Source organism: Macaca mulatta, chromosome 20 (assembly GCF_049350105.2).
Source record: "Macaca mulatta isolate MMU2019108-1 chromosome 20, T2T-MMU8v2.0, whole genome shotgun sequence".
Lineage (NCBI taxonomy): Eukaryota > Metazoa > Chordata > Mammalia > Primates > Cercopithecidae > Macaca > Macaca mulatta.
In genome coordinates, this window is record NC_133425.1 from 15,559,583 (window position 1) to 15,584,618 (window position 25,036).

Here is a 25,036-nt window from a genome sequence, read left to right on the forward strand (position 1 = left end):
GAGAGCAAGGCAGGAATGACTACGTTACAGAGAAAACACATGTGTCAGAGAGGGTTTGTTCAGGCATGACTTAGTCCTGTTGCCTACGGACATGGACATGTTTAATTATTTTTCTTTTTTGTTTTTTTTTTTTTTTTTTTTGAGACGGAGTCTTGCTTTGTCGCCCAGGCTGGAGGGCAGTGGTATGATCTGGGCTCACTGCAAGCTCCGCCTCCCAGGTTCACACCATTCTCATGGTGGCAGGCACCTGTAGTCCCAGTTACTCCTCAGCCTCCCGAGTAACTGGGACTACAGGCGCCCGCCACCATGCCTGGCTAATTTTTTTGTAGTTTTAGTAGAGATGGGGTTTCACTGTGTTAGCCAGGATGGTCTCAATCTCCTGACCTCGTGATCTGCCTGCCTCAGGCTCCCAAAGTGCTGGGATTACATGCACGAGTCACTGCGCCCGGCCTATTTTTCTTTTTGACAGAGTCTCGCTCTGTTGCCCAGGCTGGAGTGCAGCAGCACGATCTCAGCTCACTGCAACCTCTGCCTTGTAGGTTCAAGCAATTATCGTGCCTCAGCCTCCAGAGTAGCTGGGATTACAGGCATGCGCCACCACTCCCAGCTAATTTTTGTATTTTTAGTAGAGACGAGGTTTCACTGTGTTGGCCAGGCTGGTCTCAAACTTCTGAGCTGAAGCCACCTGCCCACCTCAGCCTCCCAAAATACTGGGATAGCAGGCATGAGCCACTGTACCCAGCCAACATGTTCGATGTTAATGAATCGCTTATATATTAAAGCGTCTACACAGAAACACATACAACCATGTGAGGTATTGATCACTTGATGAAAATGTGACCACAGGCCTGTAAGAACTTAACCTGTATTTCTTCCTAGGAGCAATAGCTCCAGATCTGCTAATTCAGTGTTTGCAGGGAATTTACCACAAATAAGAATCCACTGTGTGCACCTGCGTGTCACCTACCATTCCTAGTACGCAGGTGAGAAACACGCTTGGAAGACTCCCATCGCTTTCCCAGGTCACATGGCTAGCCATCCTCCAGCACAGGACGTAAGCCCAAATCTGAGAATGACAGTTGTGTAGCTCCTGCCCCAGAAGCATCCAGAAGCACTGGTGGTGGGGTTGCTGCTTAACAGCTCTGCCAGGCTGCCTGCCCCACTCTCCAGACACCCACGCAGCAATAAGGAGCCTGTCCGTCCCCTGGCCTGGCCACTGAATGGGTACAGGTGGAAGGCAGGGGCATGGGTAGAGGGGCAGCCAGGCGTAGGATAAGACCACCTTATCCAAGACCATCTGCTAGAGATACAGGGGCGGGAAAGAGTCTAGTGGGTTTCCAGCCACTCTGTTGCTGACTGCAGAGGGTGACCCATGGTCAAGGGAGGCACAGAGAGGCTGGGTCTGAACCCCACCCAGCACCTGCTAGCTGTGACCTCAAGCAAGTCCCTGGATGCCCCAGTCTCTGTTAACTTATCTGTGAGACTGGTGCTAACGCCACCTCTTTCTTTTTTTTTTTTTTTTTTTTTTTTGAGATAGAGTCTCACTCTGTCGCCCAGGCTGGAGTATAGTGGCACAATCTCGGCTCACCGCAACCTCCGACTCCGGGATTCAAGTGATTCTCCTGCCTCAGCCTCCTGAGTAGCTGGGATTACAGGTGCCCACCACCACACCTGGCTAATTTTTGTATTTTTAGCAGAGAAAGGGTTTCACCATGTTGGCCAGGATGGTCTCGATCTCTTGACCTCATGATCCACCTGCCTTGGCCTCCCAAAGTGCTGGGATTACAGGCGTAAGCCACCATGCCTGCCCTAATTCTACCTCTTAGAAGAGCCGAGAGGCACACCTGAGACAGTTCATCTAGAATTTCGGTGGTTGAGCCGGCACAGAGATTTACTTGAGCCCATGAGCAACCTCTGTGAGAGAGGCTGGCCTCATCCCCGTCCATTTCACAGATCAGGAAGCCGGGACTCAGTGCTGGTGCCCACAACGAGCCAGGCCCTCCCCACTGCCCTGCACCTCCCTCCTGGACTGTCGTGTGTGCACGGTGTGGGGGTGAGACAGTGGGGTACCTAGACCCCTGGAGGACAAGGAGGAAGACCAGAGGGGGCCCTGGTCTCTGTCACAACCCCCCGACCCATTGCCAGTTTCTCACTAAAGTTAAGATACACAGGACTAGGCACAGCCTTGGGTCTGTTCATTCTGCAGATTCTACAAACATTCATCCATCATCGGCTATGGACCAAGCACTAGCTTGAACCAAGTGACACACGGATGCTGGTGCCCCACAAGGTCACAGTACAACATGACTCAGAAAGAGCTACATGTGGGGGCTTGTGAGGCCAAATGCAAACACATCTTCGAGGAACACAGAGCACTGCAGCAGCTTCACCTGCAGAACCAGCACATTGCTGTGGAGGCCACAGTCCGCAGGGCCATCAGGGGTCCCAAAGTCACACAGCAGAGAGCAAATGAGGGGAACCAGGGTGTGTGGAGGAAGGCATCTTCTAGAAGAGGGGTCAGCAAATTATAGCCCGTAGGCCAAATGTAGCTGTTCCTTGATTTTGTAAATAAAGTTTTATTGGCACACAGCCACACCCCCTCATTTACACGTTGCATATGGCTGCCTTCCAGCTACAACTGCAGCCTTAAGAGTTGCAATGGCCCACGAGGCTTAAAATATTTACTACATAGCCCTTTGTGGAGAAAGTGTGCCCACACCTGTTCTGGAAGATCAGTTGCATGAGGTTAGAACTTTGTCAGTTTCATGCTCTGCCATCTCCTGAGCACCCGTCACAGTGCCCAGTCCAGAGCAGATGCTTATAAAGTGATAGGAAGCTGCTTGTATCACATTCTAATTCTGTGACCATGAGCTAGTTAAGAACTTATTCGAAAATGCATCTTCCGATCAAGTGGGAAGGCGTCTAGCCCCACCTCCAGCCCTTGACAACACAATGGAGAATAAGGAGGCACAGCCCCGGACCCCTTTCCGGTCTCCTGGCCCCTGGGTAGCTCATCTCCTGCCCTGCCCTTGGTGTCCTGGGGCTGCCCTGCAAGCCTAGCCAGGCCTGTGAATCATCAGGACTGACTCACTGTCTAAAAATACATATTGTCTCATGTTGGCGGGTGCTGCTTTGATCACTGTTTGCACTCAATCTAGTCTTTTTCTGCTCGACTTTGAGCTCTTTGTGGGCAAGGTCTGGGTTTTCGCCACTCTGAGTCCCCAGGGCCAGGTTCCTGCTGCAGCCTGGAGCCAGAAAGGAATCTGGGAGGAAGAGGTTGGGTGTTGGGGCCAGCAGACTAAGGGACAGATCCTGCCCTGCTACTCATTTGCTGTGCAACTCTCAGCAAAGCACCCAACCTCTCTGAGCCCTCACTTCCCCATCTGTGAAGTGGGGATCATAAGGCCCATCCTGCAAGGTGGTTTCCGGGGTGAAAGTAGAAAAGGAGGCCTGTTCCTCCAGCCTGTGTGCCCTGGGAGGCACTGCTCATCATCTGTGATCCTTTTCTACCTGATTACGGGAAAGGGGAGTCATCTGCTCACTGACCCCCGACTGGGCTTTTCTCTGCCAGTGAAATCATTTGAAATCGTCCAAGAAAATCAGGAACCTGAGCCGACGCCGAGTCACCGAGCTTGGTGCCAAGCACAGGGGGAGCTCCGGTTACAGAAAACAAGTGGAATCCACAGGGCCCGGGCTGAACGTGGAACTAATTTGGGAGGCAGTGGGAAAGAGCGGAACCTAACTCAGAGCCTGGGAGGCAGGACTGCCCTGACCCTGGTCGCCATCCAGGTGGGGTATCTGGGGCCCCTTGAAATTTTCTAGCTCCTGCTTCTGAAGTGGGGAGAGCAGGGACATGAGGAGGACCCACTTTGGGATCTCAGGATGGCTATGTAGAGACTCAGGGCACAGGCCTGGGGTCGGAGCAACTGCAACCACATCCTGACCTGCCCCCTCGATGCTGTGTGACCCGGAGCCTGTCACTTCACCTCTCTGAGCCTCAGCTGCCGCATCTGTGAATGTACGATCTAGGGATCCCCGCCTCAGAGGGCTGTTTCATAGAAGACTTCATAAGCCGCTCTCAGGAAATCAGACATGTCGATTTCCTGACATCGACATGACATCGGGACTAGGGGGCAGCATCGGAGGAGCAAAGACCAGTAACATCTCCCTCATTCATCTGTTCCTTCAGCAGATACTTATGGAACATCAAACCTGTGCCAGACTGGGGAACACAGGAGGGAACAAGACAGACCTAGCCCTGCCCAAAAGGAAACAAATAGTGTGTATCGAATTGTAATCATCCTATGAAGGATAAGAACAGAGTGCTTGGATTTAAAAAAAAAAAAAAAAAAAAACTGGGGTGGGCCAAGCGCGGTGGCTCACGCCTGTAGTCCCAGCACTTTGGGAGGCCAAGGTGGGCAGATCACCTGAGGTCAGGAGTTTGAGACCAGTCTGGCCAACATGGCAAAACCCCATCTCTACTAAAAGATGCAAAAATTAGCCAGGCATGGTGGTGGGCACCTGTAGTCCCAGCTACTGGGGAGGCAGAGGTGGGAGGATCACTTGAACCCAGGAGGTGGAGGTTGCAGTGAGCCAAGATCGTGCCACTGCACTCTAGCCTGGGCGACAAAGTGAGACTCAGAAAGAAGGAAGGATGGAAGGAGGGAGGGAGGGAAGGAAGGAAGGAAGACAATGCACCCAGAATTTGGATGGATAGAAGGATAGAGGAACGGATATGTGATCACTCAAATTTAGTAAAATGTTAATGAGTTGATGTTGCTGTTTCAAAAGTTTCATAATAAAATGTTGGGGGAAAGTAACAAAATCAAGAAGAGGTAGAAACAAATTCTTTAACGACTCTCTTTTCCTACAGAACAGTGTCCAGGTGCTTAGCTGGGCAGCCACCCCACGAATCCTTGCCTCATGCCCCAAACTCACTCTAAGTGTGTAGCCCTGGGCGCACCCTCAAACCTCTCTGAGGCTGCAGTCCTGGCCTCGTAGGAAGTGAGACGTCCTCATCCGGGAGATGCGAGGCTGAGATGTACAGAGGAGCCGCTCAGGAAATGCTACCTGTTGTTTTCAGAGCAGCAAGGCCACTTCAGCAACACCCAGAGCTTAGGGAGGACCTGGTTAACCAGCCTTTACTGGCGCCTGGGAGATCCCCCACTGACACAAACTCCCTTCTTGTTTGCAGTGGGGACGTTCAGTCCCTTGGCCCATTCCCATTCACTGGCCCAATAGATATTTTCTATGTGCCAGGCCCTGCACGGGGCACTGCAGTGTGAAGTCTGTCAGGTTTTTCCCTTTAAAGAATACCCCAAGTCACAGACAGATCCAACCCAGTGAGACACACTCCGAGGGAGCCAAGCCCAGCACTCACAGCACAAATCCTGCAAACTTCAGCCCGGATAGAAGCCACGCCCCACAGCCAGGCCTCAGACTGACTCCCGCCTTGGAGTCCAGAACCCCAGCACAGGAAGGACCCTTGTGTCGGGATGTCCAGACCCTGCCACAGCCCAGTGGCCCCTGCCCCTCCTCAATGAATTAACTCGATCACCTGGCCCTATGGGGACAGAAGCCCCCAGTGAGTCTGCTGCTGTCACAACAAAAGGTAATGGGGGCCAGGCGTGGTGGTTCACACCTGTAATCTGAGCACTTTGAGGTTGAGGCGGGCAGATCACTTCAGGTCAGGAGTTAGAGACCAGCCTGGCCAACATCGCGAAACCCCATCTCTACTAAAAATACAAAAATTAGCCGGTAGTGGTGGCACCTGTAATCCCAGCAACTCAGAGGCAGGAGAATCGCTTGAACCCAGGAGGCGGAGGTTGCAGTGAGCCGAGATCACACCATTGCACTCCAGCCTGGGTGAGAGAGGGAGACTCCATCTCTTAAAAAAAAAAGCAATGGGGTTGTGGTGTCCACTTGGAAAGAGCTGGGGAGGCAAAGGGAATAGGAAGGATCTACTCCCCTGACAGCCAGGCTGAGGCTGTAGGATACCTGAGCCTCAGGACCCGAGTCAGGACAGCTTAGAGGAGCCCACCCAGTTTAGAGATCATATTCTCCAATTTGGCCAGAATTACACCTGCATCCTCCTCAAGCGGGGCATGAGCCCAGAAATTATGCTTAGGGTCTCTCCTTCCAGCTTCATGACAGCCTGAGGAGGTAGGTGCTGTCATGACCCCCACTTTGTAGGTGGAGAAACTCAAGTTCAGAGAAGTCACATAACTTGCCCAAGGTCACACAGAGCCAGTCGTGGCCACTGCCTTTACTTAAACAAGAGCAGCAACAATCATGACAGCTGGAGTCACTTTACGTGCATTATCTCATTTAAGCTTCTCGATAACCCAAAGTAGGAAAACTTCTTGTCTCCATTGAGAGCAGGAAACTCAAGTTCAGAGAGACTCAATAACTTGCCTGAAACAACGGAATAGGAAAATGGCAGAGCCAGCCTGCAACAAACATAACAATGAGAATGGCAGATGTATTCATTCTGTATTGCTGCTCCAACGAGCTTCCAAGCTTCCGCGAACTTACTAACGTAAAATAAGATACATTTATTCTCTTACCGTTCTGTTGGTCGGATGTCTAACATCAAGGTGTCGGTAGAGCTTGGTTCCTCCGAGGGGTTCTAAGGGGGAATCCGAGTCCTTGTCTTTTCCAGATTCTACAGGCCCCCTGCAAAGCAGGTGACTCCACCTTCAAGGCATGTATTCCACCCTCTGCTTCCAGCCTCATAGCTCACGTTTCTTCTTGCCCCGCCCACCGCCTCTTATAAGGACCCTTGTGGGCCAGGTGTGGTGACTCATGCCTATAATCCCAGCACTTTGAGAGGATGAGGCCACCTGAGGTCAGGAGTTCGAGACCAGCCTGGGCAACATGGTGAAACCCCATCTCTACTAAAAATACAAAACTTAGCTGGGCATGGTGGCGCACGCCTGTAATTTCAGCTACTCGGGAGGCAGAGGCAGGAGAATCACTTGAACCCAGGAGGCAGAGGTTGCAGTGAGCCGAGATCGAGCTTGCACTCCAGCCCGGGCAACAGAGACTCTACAAAAAAAAAAAAAAAAAAAAAAGACCCTTGTGAGTACATCATTGGACCCCTCGGGGATAATCCAGGTGAATTCCTTCATCTCAGGAGCCTTAATTCAATCACACCTGCAAAGCCCCTTTCACCATGTAAATTAGCACTTTCACAGGTTCTGGGGATTAGGATGTGGACCTCTTTGCGAGACCATGAGTCCATCCACCACATTAGCTAATATTCATGGAGCTCTTGCTGAGTGTCATGCCCTGTGCTGAGCATTCTGCATCATTTTAGACCTGCATATCTCACACTTTAAAATTTTTTTTATTTACATAAATGTATGGGATGCAAATACAATTTCTTTACATGCAAAGATTGTGTAATAGTCAGGTCAGGGCTTTTAGGATCTGTCATCCCAATAACATACATTGTACCTATTAAGGGATTTCTTTTTGTTGTTGTTGTTGTTGTTGCTGTGTTTTTTTGAGACAGAGACTTGCTCTGTCACCCAGGCTGGAGTGCAGGCTCAATCTAGCTGACTGCAACCTCCACCTCCCGGGTTCAAGCTATTCTCCTGCCTCAGCCTCCTGTGTAGCTGGGATTACAGGCACCGACCACCATGCCCAGCTAATTTTTGTACTTTTAGTAGAGACAGGGTATCGCCATGTTGGCCAGGCTGGTCTCGAACACCTGACCTAAGGTGATCCGCCTGCCTCAGCCTCCCGAAGTGCTGGGATTACAGGCGTAGGCCACCACCGCGCCCAGCCTGTTTTTGTTTTTTAAACAGGTTCTTACTTTGTCACCTAGGATGAAGTACAGTGGTGCAATCATGGCTCACTGCAGCCTGTATCTCCCAGGCTCAAACGATCCTCCCATCTCAGCTTCCTGAGTAGCTGGGACTACAGGTGCATGACACCATGCCTCGTTAATATTTTGCATTTTTTGTAGAGATGGGGTCTTGCCATGTTGCCCAGGCTGGTCTTGAACTCCTGGGCTCAGGTGATCCTCCTGCTTCGGCCTCCCAAAGTGCTAAGATTACAGGTGCGAGCCACCTCACCTGGCAGCCATTAACTTATTTATCATGATTCACAGCGGTGGATGAACCGTCAGAATTCACATTCACCCTTCTGAACCTCCACTGCTCATTATTCCACTCTTTGTGGAGCCATGTGTATGCATTTTTTAGCACCCACTTGGGAGTGAGAACATGCAATATTTGTCTTTCTGTATCTGGCTTATTTCACTTAAGATAATAACCTTCAGTTCCATCAGTGTTGCTACAAAAATATCTCACATTTTAATGTACACACAGATTACCTGGGGGTCTTGCTAAAATACGGATTCTGGTTCAGTAGGTCTGGATTTCTAACAAATGTCCAGGTGATACTGAGCTATTGTTCCAGAGACCACTATTTTATTTTATTTTATTTTTTATTTTTATTGTGTTTGAGACAGAGTTTCACTCTTGTTGCCCAGGCTGGAGTGCAGTGGTACGATCTCGGCTCACTGCAACCTCCGCCTCCCGGGTTCAAGCGATTCTCCTGCCTCAGCCTCCTGAGTAGCTGGGATTACAGGTGCCCACAACCATGACGGCTAATTTTTGTATTTTTAGTAGAGACAGGGTTTCCGCATGTTGACCAGGGAGGTCTTGAACTCCTGACCTCAGGTGATCCACCCACCTTGGCCTCCCAAAGTGCTGGGATTACAGGCATGAGTCACCACGCCCAGCCAAAATTTTTTTTTCATAAAATAAAAAAATGCAAAAAATCAGTCTTAGTTTACCGTCCATGCAAAAACAGACGGTCAACCGGATCTGGCCTGTGGGCCACAGGATGCGGAGCCTTGTTCTACAATGTCAGTTGCAGGAGGGCATGTCTGTCTGTCTGATTATGTTTCCTGAAGTATCACTGTCTAAAACAGTGCCTGGCATCTAGTAGCTGCTCAAAAAATATTTGCTGAAAGAAAGAGCAATTCCTCTTGTTTAATGCTTACAACTGCTTTACCAAGGGGTCACAGATATGAATATTGTGTTACAGAGGAAGAAATGATGAGAGTAATGTCTCTGGATTTATCAACGGAACAGAGGCATAGAGATGGCATGTTCCAGCATGTGCAGCTGGCCTCCTAGAGGAAGCAAAAGCACTGTGGTCCTCCTCAGCAGTTCGAGAACCTCCTCCCCAACAGATTGCCCCGTCCCCAGGCGGCAAGAGGCCCCGACCCTGAAGCTTGAGACCCCAGCCCCAGGCAGCTCGAGGCCCAGACCCTGAAGCTTGAGACCCCACCCCCAGGCAGCTCGAGGCCCCGCCCCTGAAGCATGAGGCCCCGTCCCCAGACAGCTTGAGGCCCCGCCCCCAAACAGCCTGAGGCCCTACCCCCAGGCGGCTCGGGGCCCAGCGACTGCAGCCCGAGGCCCCGTCCCCAAGGGGCTGGAGTCCTCGCTGGACCAAGCACCACAGAACTGGGTGAGTCCACAGCACAGCACGTCCGGGACCCCTTAGGCCAGCCACATCTCGGGCCAGGCCTCGTGGAGCTCTCACTGGCAATAAAAAGCAGCAATACATTCTCTCCTTTGTTGGAAGCAGCAAACAGCCCGGCCTAGCCAGCTTGGGCAACCAGGCCTCACTCCACAAGGCGGGGCACAGGTCGGGGGACACTGGCGAGGATGTTTCCAAAGCCCGGCAGGTCAGGGCCTGGCACGCAGATCCCCTTCAGGGGCCAGTCTGCTAACATAGACATGTGAAACGGGTGGAGTTGAAACCACAGGCGCCAAATGGCCGCTACTGCCACAGGCAGTGACACCTGTCCAGTTTCGGGGCTTTTTAAAGCCCTCTGTGTTGGAGACAACGCATCACAGAGACCCACGTGGCTGAAAGCCTGTTAGTTTCACAGAGGGCACCTCCCACTTCATGGCCTTTGCCCGTGCTGTCCCCTCGGCCTGGGATGTTCTGGCAAAACCATTGTTAGTTCCTAATCCTTGCAAAAACACTGGGCCAACGAGATCTGGGCCGTGAGCTGCGTGTGTAGACCCCTGTCGGCCCCATTAGCTAACTCCTCTGACTTCAAGTCTCAGAGAATTCTTCCCCAACACAGGCACCCTGCACCTCCCTTGTCACAGGGCAATTTCACATTTGTTTGATTACTTGATCAGTGTCTGTCTACCCTTGTATTCCTTTCCCAGGGCTACAGTAACTAATTATCATAAAGCTTAAACCCACAGATTGTATTGTCTCACAGTTGTGGGGAACAGAAGTCCAAACCAAAACCAAGGTGTTGGCATGGTTGGCTCCTTCTGGAGGTTCACAGGGAGAATCGGATCCATGCCCCGTCTCCTGGTTGATGGTGGCTCCTTGGCTGGTGGCAGCATGGCTGCAATCTCTGCCTTCCTCATCACACAGCGCTCTCCCTGTATGCCTCTGTGTGCCAGGGTCCTGCTTCGTATAAGAACCCCAGTTGTACCATATATGGGGCCCATCCTAACACAGTATGACTTCATCTTATCTTGACAACATCTGCAAAGACTCCATTTCCAAATAAGGTCATATTTGCAGGTTCCAGGTGGATGTGAATTTTGGGAAGACACTGTGCAACCCAGGAGAGCCCCCAAGTGTGGGGGGTCCACTTGCATTGTGCCTGGAAGGTAGGGGCCCCCATTGCTGAAGCCCTTCACTCACTTGCCACCAGTCCCCTGGCCTGATCTCTGCTGGGATGAGAGGGTGAATGTGAACAAGATGGAGAGGAGTGATGGTCCAGGAGTGCACTGGCCAGGGCAGGAGCTGGCGGTGAGGGCTCAGTGGGTACTTGGTGCCTCAGTCTCTGTGGCCTCCTTTCCTCCTCTGCTTGATGACAGGGCCTGGAGTTTCCTCTGAAGCTTTGCTCCTCCCCAACTCCTGGTTCACGGACTTTGGGTTGAGATGATGCCATTCCTAGGTCTGGAGATGGTCGTGTGTCCCACACCTGGTCAATCCAACAATGTTTCTACCTGATACAGTGACTGGTTCAGGACTGGACAGATGATCTAGTCACTGCCAACAGAGTCTCGTTCTGTTGCCCAGGCTGGAGTGCAATGGCGTGATCTCGGCTCACTGCAACTTCCGCCTGCCAGGTTCAAGTGATTCTCCCACCTCAGCCTTGCAAGTAGCTGGGATTACAGGCACGTGCCACCACACCCAGCTAATTTTCGTGGGTTTTTTTTAGTATAGACAAGGTTTCACTGCGTTGGCCAGGTTGGTCTCGAACTCCTGACCTCAAGTGATCCACTCACCTTGGCCACCCAAAGTGCTAGGATTACAGTTGTGAGCCACCAAGCCCAGCCTCAACTTGGACTTCTGATGGAACTTATCCTTAAATAGCTGAGCTCTTGGAATGTAAGCCTCTTGTCCTGGGCAGCCACCTTGCCACTATGAGGAGAGAACCAGTGCCTTAATGAAACCCCTGCAGAGAAAACTGAAACCAACAGTCAGGAGAGGGACTCCTGATGCCACATGTGAGTGCCTGGATCCAGCCATTCCTGAAACCGCACCTATACCTACACTTTTTGGTTACATGGTACAGTCAGTACCCTTTTTGCTTAAGCCAGTTTGAGTTCTCTGTCAGAGATAACAGAGTGAAGTGACGTATAGTGTGAAAGCCACATTGGATTCCAGTACTGTTATGGAAACTGAGGTTTGGTATGACTGGGCCACTTTCGTTGAGGTCACAGCTCTGACTTGGCAGAAGGCACTGAACTACACAAAGCAGGGTTCCTGTTTAATAGGAGATAAGGGACAATTACAGTGTCAAGAGGTGAGGCCAGTTTGAGCATTTCAGTCCCTAAGCATACCCAGAAGGGCTAAAACTTCAGGATGTCTCTAGATGCTGGAAGGAAGTGTTTGAGGTGAGGTGGGGAGATGGAAGTGGATGTGCTCATTTGGGAACCGCCCCCAAGGCTGAGAAAGAGCCTGGGACTTGGCAGAGTCCCGAGAAGAGACAGGGGACGTGAGGGCCCTTGGTACTAACAGCAGAGCCAGGCATAGTGGCTCATGCCTGTAATCCCAGCACTTTGGGAGGCCGAGGCAGAAGAATCGCTTGAGGCCAGGAGTTTGAGACCAGCCTGGGCAACATAGCAAGACCCTGTCTCTACAGAAAATTAAAAATTTTAAAATTTAAAAATTAGCTAGGTATGGTGGTACACACTTGTAAGTCCCAGCTACTCAGGAGGCTGAGGTGGGAGGATTGCTTGTGCCCAGGAGGCAGAGGTTGCATGAGCTATGATCGCACCACTGCACTCTGGCCTGAGCAACAGAGCCAGACTCTGTCTCTACCAAAAAAAAAAGCTAAGAATAAGGATCCTTCTGGCTGCTAGGAAGAGCCCCAGTCCCCAAGCTTGGCTCATGAGCAGTGGAGCTGCCTCCTTTGAGGGCTCCTGGAGGTTGGAGTCAGGGCACAGAGCAGGCCCAGTGTGGATTGGAGCCTGGAGGGCCTTTCCACACATAACTGACCCAATATGTTCCTGAGACCTTCTCCTAGCTCTGGGGAGTGATGGTAGGGAGCCCTGGTATTAGATAATTGTGGCTAGGTTCAAGCACGGTGGCTCATACCTGTAATCCTAGCACTTTGGGAGGCCGAGTCAGGTGGATCGCTTGAGGCCAGGAGCTCGAGACCAGCCTGGCCAACATGATGAAACTCCATCTCTACTAAAAATACAAAAATTAGGTGTGGTGGTGCGCATCTGTAATCCCAGCTACTCCGGAGGCTGAGGCAGGAGAATTGCTTGAACCCAGGAAGCAGAGGTTGCAGGGAGCCGAGATCGTGCCACTGCACTCCAGCCTGGGCTACAGAGCAAGACTCTGTCTCAAAAATAAATAAATGAATACATAAATAAATAAAATGATTATGGTTCACAACACATTCCATTTAATTTAGAAAAGAAATAATGGATTATGGCTTTAAAAAAGAGTCTTGTTCTGTTGCTCAGGCTGGAGTACAGTAGTGGAATCGTAGCTCACCACAGGCTTGAACTCCTGAGCTCAAGCAATCTCCCTGCCTCAGCCTCCCAAGCAGCTGGGACTATAGGTGCACACCAACATATCCTGCCATTTTTTTTTTTTTGGTAGAGATGGGGTCTTGCTATGTTACCCAGGCTGGTCGGGAACTCCTCAAGCAATCCTCCTGCCTCGGCCTTCCAAAGTGCTGGTATTATAGGCATGAGCCACTGCGCCTGGCCAGATTGTAATGTTTTTACAACCCATGTTTGTGGAGTGAAACTTATGTGTGTGATTATTGCTCAGGGATTCCACCAGGAAGGCTGGGGGCCACTCGCCTGACAGGCTCTGGAAACCCCACCTCTGGACTGTCCTCAGCTAGTCAAGTGCATCTCTTAACTCCTGCAAAGCGCTTAGAGCAATACCTGGTGTGTAGCAAAGTTGCATAAGAGCCTGCTCTTACCGTTGCCGTTTTCATTCCATCTAGCACTTTACAAGCTTCAGGCAAGAAGCCCTAGATTCATAAAACACCAGCATGTCCTCCTGGGAAGAAAAGGCTCTTGGAGAGCCAAGCTTAAGACAGAAAAGGACATCAACAAATTCTCCTCCTAATATTTGTTGATTGATTGATTGAGACAGGGTCTCACTCTGTTGCCCAGGCTGGAGTGCAGTGGTGAGCTCACAGCTCCCTGTAGCCTCAACTTCTTAGGCTCAAGCAATCCTACGGCCTCAGCCTCCTGAGTACCTGGAACCACAGACACCTACCACCATGCCCGGCTAATTTTTAAATTTCTTGTAGAGACGGGGTCTCGACATGTTGTCCGGGCTTGTCTCAAACTCCTGAGCTCAAGCAGTCTGCCCATCTTAGCCTCCCAAAGTGCTGGGACTACAAGTGTGAGCCATAGCACCCAGCCTCCTCCTAATGTTTAAAGAGAAAAATATAAAGATGAATCGGTGAGTCCCAGGACACTGCCCATCACTAACCTCTCTCTCCTTGGGCCACTGACTTGCTGTCCAAACAGTGCACCCTGATCATGATTCATGTGCTTTAAGCCATATCCAATGGCTACCCAGCTCCTCCTGCAGTCTCAAACTGGGGCCTTCCCTTAGGAAGGGAAGGGACCCCTCTTTAGGGGTCCAGATTTTCCCTCCAGCTTCGTAGCAAATCCCATGACCCACCCACAAATGAGAGCGAGCCCACCCTCCCTCCCATCTGGGTTCGCCCATCCAGCGTGAGACACCTGTCCACCCAAGTCCCTGCTGGCTTCCCGTTGAGATTGACTCTCCCATTCAGAAAGCATAAGAGAAGAGGATATTGATGGCTCCCTGCAAACACATGATCACCGTGGAGGCAGAGATGGGCAGGCATGGAGAGCAACAGGGCTGGAGACCCGGCTGAGGGAAGGGAAGCCATCCCGAAATGAATCCTGGAGTGCATTGGGACCCTGTGCCGATACACTGCGACTGATTGCTTATGTGCATGCAGCTTCATCTCCAGGGTTACAAGGCCACCAGATGAGGTCTGGAAAGGTGAGTGCTGGGTCACTGCCACCAGGTAAATATGGATTCCTGGGTCACAAAACCCAAATAGTAATGTTTCCTGTGGTGGACACTACCTGAAAGGACCCCGATGTTAGTAAACAGGCAACTCACTATATCTTCTGAGCATATCAAATTCCTAATAGATAATATAATGGCAGAGTACCATGTTAAGAAAAGCAATCACAGGCCAGGGGAGATGGCTCACACCTGTAATCCCAGCCCTTGGGGAGGCCGAGGCAGGAGAATCACTTGAGGCCAGGAGTTTGAGACCAGCCTGGGCAACATAGCAAGACCCCCATCTCTACAAAAATTTAAAAATTAGCCAGGTGCACCTGTGGTCCCAGCTACTTGGGAGGCTGACGCAGGAAAATGGCTTGAACCCAGAAGGTCGAAGCTGCAGTAAGCCGTGATCACGCCATGGCACTCTATCCTGGGTGACAGAGCAGGACACTGTCTCAAAAAAAGAAAAGAAAAAGGAAAACATCTAAGTACCATTTCTGTAACTCTATTGCTAAGCTCAATGGTTATCAAATGCTTATCACAAAGATGCAAGCTGGACACATACCCAGCTCCTGGCTGCTTCATAAATACTCCTGCTCCTTTTTTTTTTAGACAGAGTCATGCTCTGTCACCAAGGCTGGAGTGCAGTGGCATAATCTCGGCTCACCGCAACCTCTGCCTCCTGGGTTCAAGCGATTCTCCTCCCTCAGCCTCCCAAGTAGCTGGGATTACAGGTGTGCACCACCACGCCTGGCTATTTTTGTTTGTTTGTTTGTATTTTTAGTAGAGACAGGGTTTTGCCACATTGACCAGGCTGGTCTCAAACTCCTGACTTCAAATGATCCACCTGCTTTGGCCTCCCAAAGTGCTGGGATTACAGGTGTGAGCCACTGCACCTGGCCCTGCTTTTTATCAGAATAAAAGGATTCATGGCCTCCTTCACACTCTTCCCCCATCCAAAGCACCCCCCACACACTCACAGATGCACTCATGTACACACGCACCCATGGTGTTGTCTACTCAGTGGGTTCTCCCAAAAAGAGAGGTGTTCAAACTCCATGTGCCTCATTTTGTTGTGACAACTTTCTTTTTTTTTTTTTTTTTTTTTTTGAGACGGAGTCTCGCTCTGTCGCCCAGGCTGGAGTGCAGTGGCCGGATCTCAGCTCACTGCAAGCTCCGCCTCCCGGGTTCACGCCATTCTCCTGCCTCAGCCTCCCGAGTAGCTGGGACTACAGGCGCCCGCCACCTCGCCCGGCTAGTTTTTTGTATTTTTTAGTAGAGACGGGGTTTCACCGTGTTAGCCAGGATAGTCTCGATCTCCTGACCTCATGATCCACCCGTCTCGGCCTCCCAAAGTGCTGGGATTACAGGCTTGAGCCACCGCGCCCGGCCTGACAACTTTCTTTTACTTTTTATTTATTTATGTGGAGGCAGGGTCTCATACTGCGGCCCAGGCTGGAATTGAGTGGAGTGGTCTTAGATCACTGCAACCTCGAACCCCTGGGCTCAACTAATCTTCCCACCTGGGCCTCCCAAGTAGCTGGAACTACAGGCACATGCCCGCATGCCTGGCTAATTTTTAAAATTTTTAGTAGAGACGAGGTCTTGCCATGTCACCCAGGCTGGTCTCAAATTCCTAGGCTCAAGCAATCACCCCACTTCGGCCTCCCAAAATGCTGGGATTACAGCCACAAGCCACCATGCCCGCCCTGTAGTGACAACTTTCTAAACTCAATGCTCAGTCTTCCATAGCCCTCCAGTTCTTGACGAACTTTCTTTTCTTTCTTTTTCTTTTCTTTTTTTTTAAAATAGAGACAGGATCTCCTTATGTTGCCCGGGCTGGAGTACAGTGGCCATTCACAGGCACAATCACCATGCTCTACAGCCTCGAACTGCTGGCCTCAAGTGATCCTCCTGCTTCAGACTCCTGAGCAACTGGGATTACAGGTGTGCACCACCATGCCTGGCTACACTGGACTTTTTAAGTTAGGTACTCACAGGGACGTTAGCAATGAGTCAACTTCACAAAGCTTCTGTATGAGTAGGGTTCCTCTGCATCTTACAGTTAGAACCCAGGTCCGCTTCTGCAACTTCATGCTAAAAATTTATCCATGTCAATTTTTCAAACGTGCAAAAATATGTTAACACAGCATTAAACAAGAAGATAGGACACCACCTATGCATCCATTTTCCCCATACGCACTGATTTTAATGAAATTGCTGCTGTTTATGAAATACAAATGATGGGTAAAATTTTTTTTTTTTTTGAGACAGAGTCTTGCTCTGTTGCCCAGGCTGGAGTGCAGTGGCACCATCTCAGCTCACTGTAACCTCCGTCTCCTGGGTTCAAGTGATCCTTCCCTCTCAGCCTCCTGAGTAGCTGGGATTACAGGCATGCACCACCACACCCGGTTAATGTTTGTATTTTTGGTAGAGATGGGGTTTCTCCATGTTGGCCAGGCTTGTCTCGAACTCCTGACCTCAGGTGATCCACCCGCCTTGACCTCCCAAAGTGCTAGGATTACAGTCATGAGGCACCGCATCCGGCCACTGGTAAAGATTTTAAATATTGCAGTTGAGCCCTCTGTGAATATTTTTGTTTTGTTTTGTTGTTTTTCTTTTTTCTTTTCTTTCTTTTTCTGAAATGAAATCTCTCTCTGTTGCCCAGGCTGAAGTGGCACCATCTCGGCTCACTGCAACCTCTGCCTCCCAGGTTCAAACGATTCTCCTGCCTCAGCTTCCTGAGTCGCTGGGATTATAGACACCCACCACCACGCCCGGCTAATTTTTGTATTTTCAGTAGAGATGGGGTTTCACCATGCTGGCCAGGCTGGTCTCAAACTCCCGACCTCAGGCAATCCGCCCACCTTGGCCTTCCAAAGTGTTGGGATTACAGGCGTGAGCCATCGCGCCCGGCTGCCTTCTGTGAATGTTTTATTAAGTTCCCGTATAGCCCAGTTCACTAGTGGAAATAAGCGGCAGGGATACTGGCACATTTTACCTCCTGTTATTGGATTAATAGTTTAAAAAAATCTCAGGACTTTCATTAATTTTTTTTTTCTGCCCAGAACATTCATTTTCACTGAAAGGCTTTGCTCTCAATCTATTCTGAAAAACTGGAGTTTCATTGTGTGTGAACTGATTCGGGAGTCTGCATTCTTCCAGGGCGACATAAATCCTGCACCCTTGGGGAAGGGTGATAGATAATACAGATTGCATTCTTGCCTTAGGTAGATGGACACATTATCCTGGGACCCCAGGGAGCACTTTCTAGACTTTTCTCCCAGTTATATCCATGAGGGACAGGCTCGTGATTGCAAGGACTTCAGCTCCCTGCCAAGCCAAAGACACAAGAGGAGGGGCCCCCAAAAGCCTAAAGGGAAACCAGAAGGACATATGACGCTTGTTCACTCAAAAAGCACCGCATGTCCCATAAACCTGACCTCAACTCCTCTCAGGGACAGAAAACTGGGTTGAACTAGTGCACATTAATTTTTTTCTATAGGACACTTTATAGATTTTTTTTTTTTTTTTTGAGACAGAGTCTCACTCTGTAGTCCAGGCTGGAGTGCAATGGTGCAATCTAAGCTCACTACAGCCTCCGTCTCCCAGGTTCAAGCCATTCTCCCACCTCAGCTGGGAGTAGCTGGGATTACAGGCACGTGCCACCGTGCCCGGCTAATTTTTTTGTATTTTCAGTAGACAGGGTTTCACCATGTTGGCCAGGCTGGTCTTGAACTCCTAACCTCAAGAGATCTACCCACCTCAGCCTCCCAAAGTGCTTGTATAGGAAACTTTGTAAAATGCCGCATACACCAGCCTCTGCCTGAGCATTAGCAGTTTGGAGAGAGGGAGGAACACAGAGCTAGGTCATCTCTCCAGAGGGGCCAGGTCCCTTTGTGACTTGTGCAAGTGTCTGGGTTCACAATGGTGAGTGAGGAAATTGAATTAGAAGGGCTGTAGCCCCTTTTCCTCTGAAATCTTACCATTCTGTGAACCCTCCTGCTGGGCTTGGGGATCTTTATTTTTGCAGAAGTAGTGACTATAATGCCAGGTGTGGTGGCTCACGCCTGTAATCCCAGCACTTTGGGAGGCCGAGGTGGGCAGATCACCTGAGGTCAGGAGTTCGAGATCAGCCTGGCCAACATGGTGAAACCCCCGTCTCTCCTAAAAATTCAAAAATTAGCCAGGCATGGTGGCAGGCACCTGTAACCCCAGTTACTCAGGAGGCTGAGGCAGGAGAATCACTTGAACAGGGGAGGTGGAGGTTGCAATGAGCCAAGATAGTGCCACTGCACTCTTGCCTGGGAAACAGAGGAAGACTCCGTCTCACAAAGAAAAAGAAAAAGAAGTAGTAATTATACTAATTGGATGAGGGCATGGGGAATCTGAACTGTCAAAGGGGAGAAGTCAGGAAAGATCGAATATTAGACACAGCCCACCTTGTCTCCTAGAGGAGCTTGGCAAAAAGCTTGGGAAGCAGACACTAGACAGTGGCCCTTCACTAAAAACCATATCTCCAGCCGGGTGTGGTGGTTCACGCCTGTAATCCCAGCACTTTGGGAGGCCGAGGTGGGCAAATCACCTGGGGTTGGGAGTTCGAGACCAACCTGACCAACATGGGGAAACCCCATCTCTACAAAAAATACAATAATAATAATAATAAAACCATGTCTCCTTAGTCACTTCCTGGATGCTGGCAAATTGGATATGGGCACATTACATATTTACCTCATTCCATCCTCACAACAGCCCTTTGGGGTGGGTATGAGTGGTGTTATTGGCCGGGTGCAGGTCTGTCCTGCCCGCATGCAGTAAATCAGTCACTGTGACTATGATGTGGGTTTTGCAAAAGAGAAAAGATTTATTTGCAAGGCCACCAAGCAAGGAGGTAGAACAGCTCTCACATCTGCTTCCTGAAGATAAGGCTTAGGGATATTTATGGGTTAGGGAAACTGGTGGTATAAGGCATGGGGAAAGGTGATTGGCAGTAGGGAAAATTATTTGATAGGTTTGTTCCTCACAAGCGTAGTAGTCAGAGTTTGTGGCATTTCATAGGACGTGTGTACAGAAAGTGGTGGCATTAGCATGATCTGAGGGTGGGATCTTTGGCCCTCTGACATCAAAAGTCCACTTCCTGGGCATTTGGGCAGGCCCACTGAAGAACTGGTGGTCCCAACCTGATTGAACTGGATGGGAGCTGGCCCAAGTTCCCGAAAAACAACTGAAGCAAACATTACCATAGTGACCTGTGACTGTGATCTCTAAAGAAGCTAGTGAAGGGTACATTTCAGTGTTTAATACCATGGTATTCAGCTACCACAGCCTTCAGCTATGACTGTCTTCAGCTTCAGAGGAAAAAGAGAAAAAGGCCAGGCATGGTGGCTCATGCCTATAATCCCAGTTTTTTGGGAGGCCAAGGTGGGAGTATTGCTTGAGCCCAGTTTAAGACCAGCCTGGGTAACATAGTGAGACCTTGTCTCTATTATAATAAAAAAAAAAATTGACACAGCAGGCAAGGAAGGAAGGAGGGAGGAAGAGAGGGGAGGAAGGGAGGGAGGGAGGAAGGAAGGAAGGAAGGAAGGATGGAAGGAGAAAGAAAAAGAGAGAAAGAAAGCAAGAGGAAGAAAAGAAAGGAAAAAGGAGAAAAAAGAAAAATTAACAGAACAAGCAAGTGACCAAAGCAAGCAGGGCAACCAGACCTGATCAAATTAACCCCTCAGTTTCGGCGACGGTGACTATTCACTGCTTCCCAATCTCCAGCCTTTCCTTCCTTCTTAGTAACAGAATCCTGGAAATGTGTCTAGCTGGAAAACTATTGTATTAGTTAGCTATTGTGTAACAAATGAGCACACCACTTAGCTCCTGAAATCAGAACAAAAAAGTTTGGCATCTCATGTTTTCAGTGGGTCCTCTGGCTCAGGTCTCTTGTGAGATTGCATTGAGATTTCCGCAAGGGCCGCCATCATCTGAAGGTCAATCTGGGGAAGGATCTTCTTCCCAAGGTCACTCATGATAAGACTGTTGCACTGAGGGCCTCAGGTCCTCGCTAGATGTTGACCATAGGGATCAGTTTCTCTCTCTCTTTTTTTTTTTTGAGACAGAGTCACGCTTTGTCACCCAGGCTGGAGTACAGTGGCACGATCTCAGCTCACTGCAACATCTGACTCCTGGGTTCAAATGATTCTCCTGCCTCAGCCTCCTGAGTAGTTGCGACTGCAGGTGTGCACCACGATGCTGGCTAATTTTGTATTTTTAGTAGAGATGGGGTTTCATCATGTTGGCCAGGCTGGTCTCAAATCCCTGACCTCAAGTGATCCCCCCACCGTGGCCTCCCAAAGTGCTGGGATTACAGGTGTAAGTCACTGTGCCCGGCAGAGGCATCAGTGTCTTGCCTTGTGGGCCTTTCCAGAGAGCACCTCACAACATGGTGTCTGGTTTTCCTCAGAGCAAGAGAGGACGCCCAAGACAGAACCGTCATCTCTTTGAAACCTAATCTCAGAAGGGACATCCCATCACTTTTTCCATAGATGTGGATATGGTTTGGCTGTGTCCCCACCCAAATCTCAACTTGAATGGTATCTCTCAGAACTCCCCCATGTTGTGGGAGGGACCCAGTGGGAGGTAATTGAATCGTGGGGGCCAGTCTTTCCCATGTTATTCTTGTGATAGTGAGTAAGTCTCACGAGATCTGATGGGTTTATCAGGGGTTTCTGCTTTTGCTGCTTCCTCATTTTTCTCTTGCTGCTGCCATGAAAGAAATGCCTTTCACCTCCCGCCATGATTCTGAGGCCCCCCCAGCCATGTGGAACTGTAAGTCCAATTTAACCTCTTTTTCTTCCCACTCTCGGGTATGTCTTCATCAGCCACATGAAAACAGACTAATGCAGATGTTATTGCAGCTAGATATGGTTATGTGACTAAATTCTATTTTTCTAGCCATAGTCTATTGGTTAGAAGAAAGTTACTAGGTCCAGCCACATTCAAAGGGAGTGGAAATACAAATACAAATTTCCCCCCTTCCTCACAAGGGGGGAAAACACTGGAATAAAGGGATTAATGGGGACTTTTGGGGAGTGGAGAAGGGCCTTTTTTTTTTCTTGAGACAGGATCTCACTCTGGCACCCAGGCTGGCGTGCAGTGGCGTGGTCATAGTTTACTGTAGTCTTGAACTCCTGGACTCAAGTGATCCTCCCACCTCAGCCTCCCAAGTATCTGGGACTACAGGTATGCACCACCATGCTCAGCTAATTTTGAATTTTTTTGTAGTGACAGGGTCTTACTATGTTGCCCAGGCTTGTCTGGAACTCCTGGGCTCAAGTAATCCTCCTGCCTTGGCCTCCTAAAGTGTGAGCCACTGCATCCAGTGATATTGGGGCCATTTTTGAGGTTACCTACCACAGCTACCTTTCCCAGATGTTCTTGCAGCTAGGCATGGCCAAGTGTTTTATTTTTTATTTTTTTAGATACAGGGTTTCACTCTGTCACCCAGGCTGGAGTGTAGTGGTGCAATCACAGCTCACTGTAGCCTCAACCTTCAGGGCTCAAGTGATCCTCCCACATCAGCCTCCTGAGTAGCTGGAATTACAGGCCTGTGCCACCATGCCCGGCTAATTTTTATTTTTTTGTAGATGATATGTCACTATGTTGCCCAGGCTGGTCTTGAACTCGTGGCCTCAAGTGATCTGCCCACCCCATTTCAGCTACTGTATTCAGACCTCTGTTACTCTCAATTGAACCTAATTGTAAACATTGCAATATTACTGTCCCCCCTCCAGCGTACAGAAGAAAGTCAAGGTTCCAGCCAGGTGCGGTGGCTTGTGCCTGTGATCCTAGCACTTTGGGAGGCTGAGGCGGGTGGATCATTTGAGATCAGGAGTTTGAGACCAGCCTGACCAACATGGCAAAACCCTGTTTCTACTAAAAATACAAAATTTCGCTGGGCATGGTGGTGCACGCCTGTAGTCCCAGCTACTCCAGAGGCTGAGGCACGAGAATCACTTGAACCCAGGAGGCAGAGGTTGCAGTGAGCCGAGATTGCACCACTGCACTCCAGCCTGGGTGACAGAGCAAGACTCCATCTCACAAAAAAAAAAAAAAAAAAAAAAAAAAAAAAAGAAAAGAAAAGAAAACCGAGGTTCCTAGGTACATAGGACTGACCCAAGGTCAGAAGCAAGTAAGTGGTTGAGGCTAAGCTTGACTTCCAATTTGTTTCACTACAAACCATATCTTTCCTCCAATGCTTCTATTTTTTTGTCTTTTTTGAGACGGCCTCTTCCAATGCTTCTAGAGAGAGATCTATGGGGGTGATGGTGTCAACCGGAGCTCCTGCCTTATCTTTTAGACAATTTTTACTATGTGAAGTCAAACGGGAGACAGGAGTGCTATGTGACAGCAGCCTGGCAAAGCAATCCCTTTGCTAAGGCAGGGAGGTTTTATGACTGGTTTTATTTATCAGGCTGCCTATCTCTCCTGTGGGGACACTCAGTAAGAGAACATTGTGGACCAGGAAATTGTTGGTTTGGGAAACGTTCCCAATTTCAGCATAAGTGATAGGGAAGGCTGGACTGAAAGGGCAAAAAGTCGGAATAACAGCGTGTCTGGGAAGGATCTGGGCTGTGTCTGAAGCAGGGCAGTGCTGTTGTAGGCTGAAGACTTGGCAGGGCAAGGCCATTAGCAATGCCCTTCTAGAGGTGGGACAGGGAGATTAAAAAGCCCTAACGCACGAGGCCATCTCCTTCTGGAGAAGATCTTAATCACATCCCCACGGGAGGATGATGGGAGTTTTCTGGTTGAGATGGGTCATCCCCTAACCACGGAACTCCAGTTCAGTTCCTGGGACCTAATAGACAAGCTCACCTTCCACTGGGGGTGAAGCGATGCTTGTCACCTCAACTTCTCTGCAGCCTTTTTCCTGTTTAAAAACTTGCTTCTTTCATTCACTCACCCTAACCTACAGCAGTCCCTTAAGACAGGAACATTAACCTAGTTAACGCGCTTACCTGGATGAAAGAAGAATATCAGCTTACCAGTTTGCTCTAAGTCTGAGTGCCTCTCAAGGATCCAAAGAGGCTTTTGCACATTAAGCTGGACATTTCTGTTTCACTCTTTGCGCTGGTCTGTGATGACTATGCATCAGCAGCCTCTTTTTTCACAGACTGCTGGGTCTTTCCTGTAACCAAATATTCCCTGTAATCATTTGGGCTTTTATGGTGGCAGGTGTCAGAAATGTAACTCAAACTAGGGTAAGCAAAAGCGGGAGAAGATGTATGGATTTATGGAACAGGAAAAGATGGGGTGGATCTAGCATTGGGCACATATGGAGCCTTCTATAGCTGCCGTCCATATGCTCCCTCAAAATGGGTTGTCCTCCTTCCCTCCTCCTGCGAACGGGTTCCCAGCGTGGACTGGAAGATGGTGGCCAGCAAGCCCAAATCCTGTTCTTCCAGCATAGTGGCTAGAACAGGCAAGAGGATCTTCCCCGTGATGAAGCCATCTGGGTCACATGCTCATCCCAGGGCAAGGGAGCTCTCTGATTAACTGGCCTGGGTCCTGTGCCCACCTCCTACAGATGGGAGGGTGGGGTGCTGTGAATGGCAGGCTCCACCAGAATTCATTATTAGAGAAGATTAGCTCCAAGAAATGGGGTGCTTCCAGAAAACAGCAGCTCATTTCTACTTCAGTCCAACATGGCACAGAGGTGGATGAAGGTTTCTCTGTGCTTGTTTGCAAAACCAAGTACCTGGCAGTTGTAGATGGATTTCCCAACGCAGAGCCACTCCTGAATCTCGTGTGGGAATCCTTCCCACCCTTCTTGCCCATCCCGTCTTCTGTCTTCCTGGCCCTCTCCCCTCACTTTCCTATCTGCTTTTCTTTTTTCTTTTCTTTTCTCCTTTCTTTCCTTTCTTTGTCATTGTTTCTTCCTTTCTTTCCTTCCTTCCTTCTTTTCTTTCTCCTTCCTTCCCTTTCTCTTTCTTTCCTTTCTTTCTTCTTTCTCTCTCTTTTTCTTCTTTCTTCCTTTTTTTTTTTGAGTCAAGATCTTGCTTCTTCACCCAGCCTGGAGCGCAGTGACACAATCATAGCTAGCTGCAGCCTCAACCTCCTGGGCTCAAACAATCCTCCCTCCTCACCTTCCTGAGTAGCTGGGACCATAGGCACACACCACCTGGCTAATTCTTACCTGCTTTTCTGTGGATGAGGATCTTAACTGCCAGCTAATAAAGTTCCTGGGACAGACCCTGCCATTGTCCCTCCAGAACATACCCAGGGGTGAGCTTTCTCTGTCGCGGGAGTTCCCTCTCTGGTCCTTGCCTCAGCCCGGTGACAGCTCCCCTCGCGGCACTCTGAATACAGAAGAGCTGCTAGTAAGCTGGGCTGCCAATTCCAGACAATATTTGACCTTTCAACCTGAGCAGGCTGAGTGGCGGCTGAGTGCAGAGTCATAGCTGGATGTTGACAGTTCTTGGCCACCAAGAGAGAGAGAGAAATGCAGACCCATCTTCTGTGGGCG

At 49.7% G+C, this 25,036-nt stretch overlaps 1 long non-coding RNA gene across 3 annotated transcripts; it reads left to right on the plus strand.

The window, feature by feature from the left end:
* Window positions 1–9,387: 9,387 nt before the first annotated feature.
* LOC114674391 (uncharacterized) lies at window positions 9,388–16,701 on the plus strand. Of its 3 annotated transcripts, none has more exons than XR_013412345.1 (4): window positions 9,388–9,486; window positions 10,573–11,507; window positions 14,261–14,514; window positions 16,339–16,701. It is a non-coding gene; the product is annotated as an uncharacterized LOC114674391 (long non-coding RNA). The 3 variants fall into 3 exon arrangements; XR_013412344.1 differs by having other exon boundaries at window positions 14,279–14,514; XR_013412343.1 differs by having other exon boundaries at window positions 10,573–10,661; window positions 14,279–14,514.
* The last annotated feature ends 8,335 nt before the right edge of the window (window positions 16,702–25,036 follow it).